General features: G+C 40.4%; 1 protein-coding gene across 1 annotated transcript in view; it reads right to left on the reverse strand.

The window, feature by feature from the left end:
- The window catches only part of IPO5 (importin 5), a 71,089-nt gene extending 64,564 nt beyond the window's left edge, over positions 1 to 6,525 (reverse strand). Inside the window, exons 1-2 of the mRNA XM_006831985.1 lie at positions 6,516 to 6,525; positions 4,150 to 4,230 (exon numbers count right to left, since the gene is read on the reverse strand). The gene's annotated coding sequence lies outside the window, so the exon portion shown is untranslated. The remainder of the gene's footprint in view (positions 1 to 4,149; positions 4,231 to 6,515) is intronic.
- Between the last annotated feature and the right edge of the window lie 606 nt (positions 6,526 to 7,131).

Below are 7,131 nucleotides of genomic sequence, written 5' to 3' on the forward strand. Positions count from 1 at the left end.
TCACCAGTAGACCAATGTGGTCGCCAGCAAGCTTACATGCCTGCTCATGTGTTCCCTTTTGTGTGTGTGTGTGTGTGTGTGTGGGGGGGGGCGCTTGTCCTGAAGGAACTTGATTGCCTTGATGGTTTCCTGGTGAACAGCTTGCTTATTCTTGTAGTAGTCAGTCATACTGCCATTTTTGTTTTGTTTTTTTCCTGATGATTTTTCTCTGAAGATATATCTTCTGTCACTCTAGCTGTTCCAGGTCTGCTTGTCCTTGTTGTGGGAATGTCCCACCTCAGAAGGTTCTGGATGGGGCTCAGGTTTCCACCTAAGTTTCTATACACTGCAAAGGGTCTGCAAGACACCTATTGCACTGGGCAAGTTGTAGAATCCCTTTTAAGTATTCCAATCAGTTATAAACTGAAGACAGGCTTATAAGCTTTCTGTAATCATGTTTCCCAACATTCCTTTCTATCCACCTCAAAGTGTCCATTTTACAATAGTAGGCAAGAGAAACCAATATTCATAAGACAGTCAAGCATCTTAGTATATTTCCCCTCTCAAACTATGCCTAGATCCCTGTATCACAGAGTCCTGTTGTTCCAAGGTTGAGCATGCATCACTATTTACCTCTGTACCATTTAGTTCATGCAAACCTGTCTCAGTGTTCCTCTATCTCCTTTGTTCTTCCATCCCCTTCCCCTTCTGGCAAGTTAGTTTTTATACTTTTTTGTTTTTTAATTCTTAGAAATCTGCTAAAGAGTGTAAGTTAGTTAAACAAATAGACATGTACGAGGAAAAGTCAAGTACACAAAATCTTCCTAGTTTAAGGGGGTTGTACTTATTTTCTTTTTAAATCTAGGAGTGGTACCATTTACTTGCTGCTAAGGGATTAACTCTGTTCTCTCAGTTTTATTTAACCATTTGAATCCACTATCATCAATTTATATTTCCACTTTTCACTTGGAAACATTTCTCTAACAATATGGTATTAAAGTAAGCATTTAAAGAAATCAGATCAAACAAATACTAAGCTGTAAACCCCACCCTCTTGCCCTCTCAAACTTAGCTTGTATCTAATGAGTTCTGTTTAAGTTTTTCATTATTAAGATATAATATGCTTTCAAAGAGCCCTGGGTAGCTCTGTAGGGTAAGCATTGGACTGCTAACTACAAGGTTTGCAGTTCAAACCCACCAGCCACTCTCAGAAACTCTATATAGAGCTGGTGTGAGTTAGAACTGACTCAGTGAAACATAGCAGCAGCAGCAACATGCTTCTAGAAAACATGGAGAGTGTGAAACCAAAGAATATGTTTTAAGCCCTATCTATGGGTTAATACGAGGGACTGCAAAGTTGGTTTGAACCGCAAGGTTGGCAGTTCAAGTTCACTAGCTACTCCTTGACAACCCTATGCAGGGTCACTATGAGTCAGAACTGACTTGATGGCACTCAACAACAACAACCATGTAAGTGGACTCCTGGTATAGTGTTATAGGGTCAGCACTGGATTGTGAACCACAAGGTTGGCAGTTCAAACCTACCAGCTGCTCCTCAGAAATCCTATACAAGGTCGCTTTGAGTCAGAACGGACTCAACAGCACTTAACAACAACAACAACCATGTAAATATTTCTAATCATGTAACATTTGGAACCATGCTATAAAAACTATGTTACATCAATTCAGTTATGCCCTAGGTCAAATATTTTGTCTGAAAACACAGCTACATATAATAAATTTTGATAGAATGCAAGTAGATTGAAATTGGAGTATTGGTATTTGTACGTAAGCAATTTCATTATAAAGGGACCTCATTGTATTATTATTTAGGCTGGTTAGACTCATTGTACAGCGATTCCTCTAGCAGATAGTCTAGTCATGTGACAACTATTAATCTCATATTAGTGGTTATGAGATTAATGACTAACTTTTTACAGAGAAAGAAGAGGACTATTCTTAAAAAAAAAAAAAAAACAGAAGAAGAAGGAAATTCCCTTAAGCTGTTAACTTTAGAAGATACTTTATAGGGAAGATATAAACATCAATATATATATATGTGTGTGTGTGTATAATTATATCTGCATATCTGCGTCTATATATTTGTTAAATTCCAAATGGTGATAGGTCATAAAGCATATTGTGTCAGGGAGGGAGGGAGGGTGGAGTCCATGGTATGTTTACAGTTAACCAACCTTCCAGCTACTAACTGAAAGGCTGGTGATTCAAGACTACTCAGAGGTTCACTTCAAGAAAATCCTGGTGATCTACTTCCAAAAACTCAGCCACCAAAAGCCCCATGGAGCACGGTTCTGTTCTGACATCTATGGGGCGGCCATGAGTTGGAATTAACTCAATGCCAACTGGTTTTTCTTTAAGGAGATAGGAAGTGAGACGCATACTGGTTTTAATAGGATAGTCTAAAGAGGTGACATTTTGCATCCAAGAATGTATTGCTTCTTGAAAATTAATTTTCTGGACAAGCAGATATTTTGAAGATTAGTATTAAAAACATTTAACCTGTTTTTCCATGAAAAGTTTAGAGTCATTCACTAAATCTTTCATAGCCATTTAAAACATTGATTTCTTTTCCTCTTTCTGTGGTTGATTTTCTAGGATAAGAACAGGATCTTGTAGCTTTACCACAAACCGGCTGTGATTCTGAACTTAATTCTTAATGCCTTCATTTGTAAGTTAGGAGTATGGGACTCAGTCCCTAGGGTATCTTTCCAGCTCCAATGTTGGAGGATTATTAAGTCAGTTACTTCATTGTGCTGCTGCTATACAGGGATGACTTCAGAGCCAAATGGGATTGCTTGTTAAACAGCATTGCTCAGAATCACTGGGATTTGAGGTCATATTATCTCTGCTTTCTTTTTAGAGCTTCTGGTTCTTTCTCTTTCTCTTCCATTCTCCCTGTCAGTCAGCTGTCTCTTATAGTAGCTGCCAACATAAAATGAAATCTGTCTCTGTCAGTTGCTCCCATCATCTGATTTGCTGTGACTAATCTGTTGTGTGCTTTGTAAACCAGATAACCAAGTCCATTAGGACCAGAGCAGAAAGGTATAGAGTAGAAATAGACTCAGAGTAGCACGGAGTATATTTCCTGTGGACAATGACCATTGTTTGGCCACTTGATTAGTTTTCATTTGGGAATTTGTAACTGTGTTCCAGGTTTAACTCTTCTGGAATCCTAACACAGTGCTTCATGTATCACTGTCTCACTACTGGAGTTATCAAAAAATACATATATGTGGGGGTGTCAAAAAGTTCATGGACATTTTTATTATCTTTAAATTCCATTTTCCACTAACTTGGTTGGAAACCCCTTTATGTGTTATACCAAACCAAACGAGCTGCCATTGAGTCTGTTCGAACTTGTGTCGACCCCTTGTGTTACAGAGTAGACCTGAATTCCATTGCGTTTTCTTGGCTGAGTTCTTTCTGCAAGATCACCAGTCCTTTGTTTGGTGGTGCTACTGTTGCTGTTGCTGTTGTTGTTGTTAAGTGCCATCAAATTGGTTCTCACAGCGACCCTGTATAGGTTTCCGAGGAGCCACTGGTGGGTTTGAACTGCCGACCTTATGGTTCGAAGTCCAGTGCTGATCCTACAGCTTCACACCTGGGTTCAAACTGTCAACCCTTAAGTTAGTAGTTGAATGTTAACCAGTAGATACTACTGTATTTAATAATTTTCTTCATAAGATGACATTTAAACATTTTTTATACCTAGTTAGGAGTTGAATTACAGAAGTGGCAGTTCTAATCCTCACTAAATAAGCAGTCTTTTCACTGGTTAGTATTCCCACAATGAGAATGAATGAGGTCTTCAATCATTTATTTGACTAGTGGTCTCTGAAAACTAACATAATATGTTCCCCATGCTTCCGAGAGGACACAGATACAATGCTATGGGCACTCCAAGGGTTCTAAGCAGAACACTTGAAGACATGAGAGGCAGATGGCTTTTCAATACTGTTCCTACGGGAAGCAGGGTGGGAAATCCTGGTGGATGGGATTTCGGTTTATTGGTGAATAGAAGGTGAAATGATCAAGAAACAAAAGTAATTGTAAAGAACCCGGTAGGAGCCTCTTGTTATCAAGGAGAAAGAACACAAATAGTAAAGCTCAGAGACAGAACAATAGTGTAGCTGATGATGTTAGTCTTACTTGGGTGCTGAAAGGATCCTGATCAGGGAGATCAGCTGTGTCCATACATGGATCCTGGAAAGGTTTCTCCCCTGGAACCACCTAAATGGAATAAAAACTCGTTTCTGACTGCTCAGGATGTCTACAGAGGTACCGAGGACAAGAGTCTATATTCATGGGGGTTGGTTGTTATGTGTTGTGGAGCCAGTTCTGACTCTTAGCACCCTGTATAGGGTTTCTGAGGCTGTAAATCTTTATAGGAGCAGAAAGCCTCATCTTTCTCCTGCGGAACAGCTGGTAGTTTCAAACTGATGACCCTGAAGTTAGCAACCCAATCCGTAACCACTACGCTACCAGAGCTCCTTAAGAAGATCTCACAGTGATACTGTCTATTGTTTCTGAAGCTGTAAATCTTTAAGGGAGCAGAAAGCCTCGTGTTTCTTCTACAGACCCTCTGGTAGTTTTGAACTGCTGACCGTGAGATTAGCAGCCCTAACTGTAACCACTGTACTAGTAGAGATGTGTAACCACTGTACTAGTAGAGATGTTCTCTGTATTCGTAGACAACTCTAATTCTGATGCTTTCTCAAGTATAGAGACAGTCACCAGCTATTTTATAGAAAAATACCCAGAAACAACGGGCAGGCATGGAACTCTCATCCTTTGAATCTTGGTTTCTGTCAGCAGGTCCCAATTCCTAGCCTTCCCTTCCTCTCAGGCACCGCTCTGGTGACTCCAGGAGGTCAAAGAGTTTAAGGAGTCACCTGGATCTCCCACAGGAAGACTCCCATCCAGTTTCACTCTACTTCATTCCTTGGGAGAGACTAAGTTCTGAATTTATGGTCACCTGGATCTGAGCTTTGGGGATTACTTACAGTAGTCAAAGCTGTTCTCAGCACTGTGGCAGCTCCAGGCACAGGGTGTCATTAATCCCACAATTCTGATCTCATGAGTCAGAGGGGTCACCATGGAGACATATGTCTACCATTATGACCCGTTTCAGGTAAGCAGTGCCACACTGTTGGCACAGTTCAGTATGCCTGCCATACAAGCTTTACAGTTATTCAGATGTTATATAGGCTAACCCAAGCATATCTGAGACAGGTAGAAGGAAAAGACGGGACTGGCTTTTGAAAACTCAAAACTCACTCTGTTCAGGTTATTCAGAATGGGTACAGATGTAACATCTACTTCAGTTGTGAAACTATATGAGTATTTTATTTATTTACAGACTTGAGCTCTGTTCTGTTACTCATCATGGAAAAGAGAAACTGGTCTCTCAAATGGAAAAAAAAAAAAGTTCTATGGAAGCAAAAGGAAACTCCTTACTAAATAAATGTGTGTATTTTGGTTTATATATGATCTATTATTATGTTTGGAGTCCTGCTGTAGCTCTATAGGATAAGTACTGGATTGCTACCCACAAGGTTGACAGTTCAAACCCACCAGCTGCTTGGGAACTCTATACAGGGTTATTATGAATTGAAGCTTACTCCACGACACTTAATAATAATCAAGTTTGGTCTATATGGTCTCGGTCTGGGGTGACCTAGTTTCCCTACATTTAGTTTGATCATTCCATTTATTAATTTGCACATAATTAATCAAAACCAAACTCTGCTTTTGCTTCATAAGATATGTACAGCCTCCTTTCTGTAGGCCACATCTTTTTTTGTTGTTGGTAAAATGTGAGGTTTAATCACATTTAAAGCCTCTCCAAATCCTGAAGGTCTTCAGCACCATTTCTGGCTTCTTTGGCCACATATCTATTAATCCTATGTTACCTGCTCTGATATTTTGGCTTGTGGACATGGGTGATAGTAGTGAAATATCCTTATGATATTGTAACTAAGTGTACCAAGAATCCAAAACCAGATTTATGCAGGCTAGGGATTAGTGAATGGTTAGATGGTGATTATCAAATGCGTGAAGAACATTTTCAAAGAAGGAATCCCAGCAAATCTTCTAGTCTCTAAGATTTTGGCCAGTTGTTTGATTTTATTGAAGGTGCTGATAGACCTTAGTTGCTCTGTTTACCTGGCTGATCCTTGGGTATTCCAGCTGTGCACTAAATGTTGGTATGGTGGTTATGTGTCGTGGAGTTTGTTCCGACTCATAGCGATCCCTGTACAGGGTTTCTGAGGCTGTAAATCTTTACAGGAGCAGAAAGCCTCATCTTTCTACTGTGGAACAGCTGGTAGTTCGAACCACTGACCTTAAGGATCACAGCCCGATTCGTAACCACTACGCTACCAGAGCCCCTTGTTTGACTGAGGAAATATCTACCAATTTCTCCCGCAGCATCAGGTGCAGCACATGGGAGAACAGTTGAGTAGGAAGCATAGGAGAGACAGAAGTAGGCAAGCAAGTCAAGTATAAGACAGAACTGTGGTAGACGCTTTGCTTAGCAGCCTTACTTGACTTTTATTCCACTTTATCTAGAAGGCTGAGAGAATCTTGAATAATCAGAAAACCCATTGGCCAGTTCTTCTCCTTTCAAAAATGGGACCCTTTTAATGGTCATGTACATACGTTACATTTCAGTTAAAGTTTATCTAATCTTCAAGCTGTTCATAGAGTTCTCACATCAACTTGTTTAATACTGTTATTTGGGTGGTGGTATACATGAGTCCTGGTGTGGCACTGTGGGTTAATGCGCCAGACTGCAAAGCCATTTGAACTGCAAGGTTGGCGGTTCAAGCTCACCAGCCGCTCCTCGGAAACCCTATCCAGGATTGCTGTGGGTTGGAACCGACTTGATGGCACTTAACAACAACAACAACATACATGTTACTAGAGTCCTGATGTGGCCCTGTAGGATAAGCACTGGACCGCAAGTCATTTTGAACCATAAGGTCGGCAGTTCAAACTCACTAGCCACTCCTTGGAAACCCATACAGGGTTGCTATGAGTTGGAATTGACTTGATGGCACTTAACAACAGCAACGACATACGTGGCTATTGGCTGCTGTTGGGTCGACTCTAACTCCTGGTAAACCTATG

Source organism: Chrysochloris asiatica, unplaced genomic scaffold, assembly GCF_000296735.1.
Source record: "Chrysochloris asiatica unplaced genomic scaffold, ChrAsi1.0 scaffold00005, whole genome shotgun sequence".
In the NCBI taxonomy this organism is placed as follows: Eukaryota; Metazoa; Chordata; class Mammalia; order Afrosoricida; family Chrysochloridae; genus Chrysochloris; species Chrysochloris asiatica.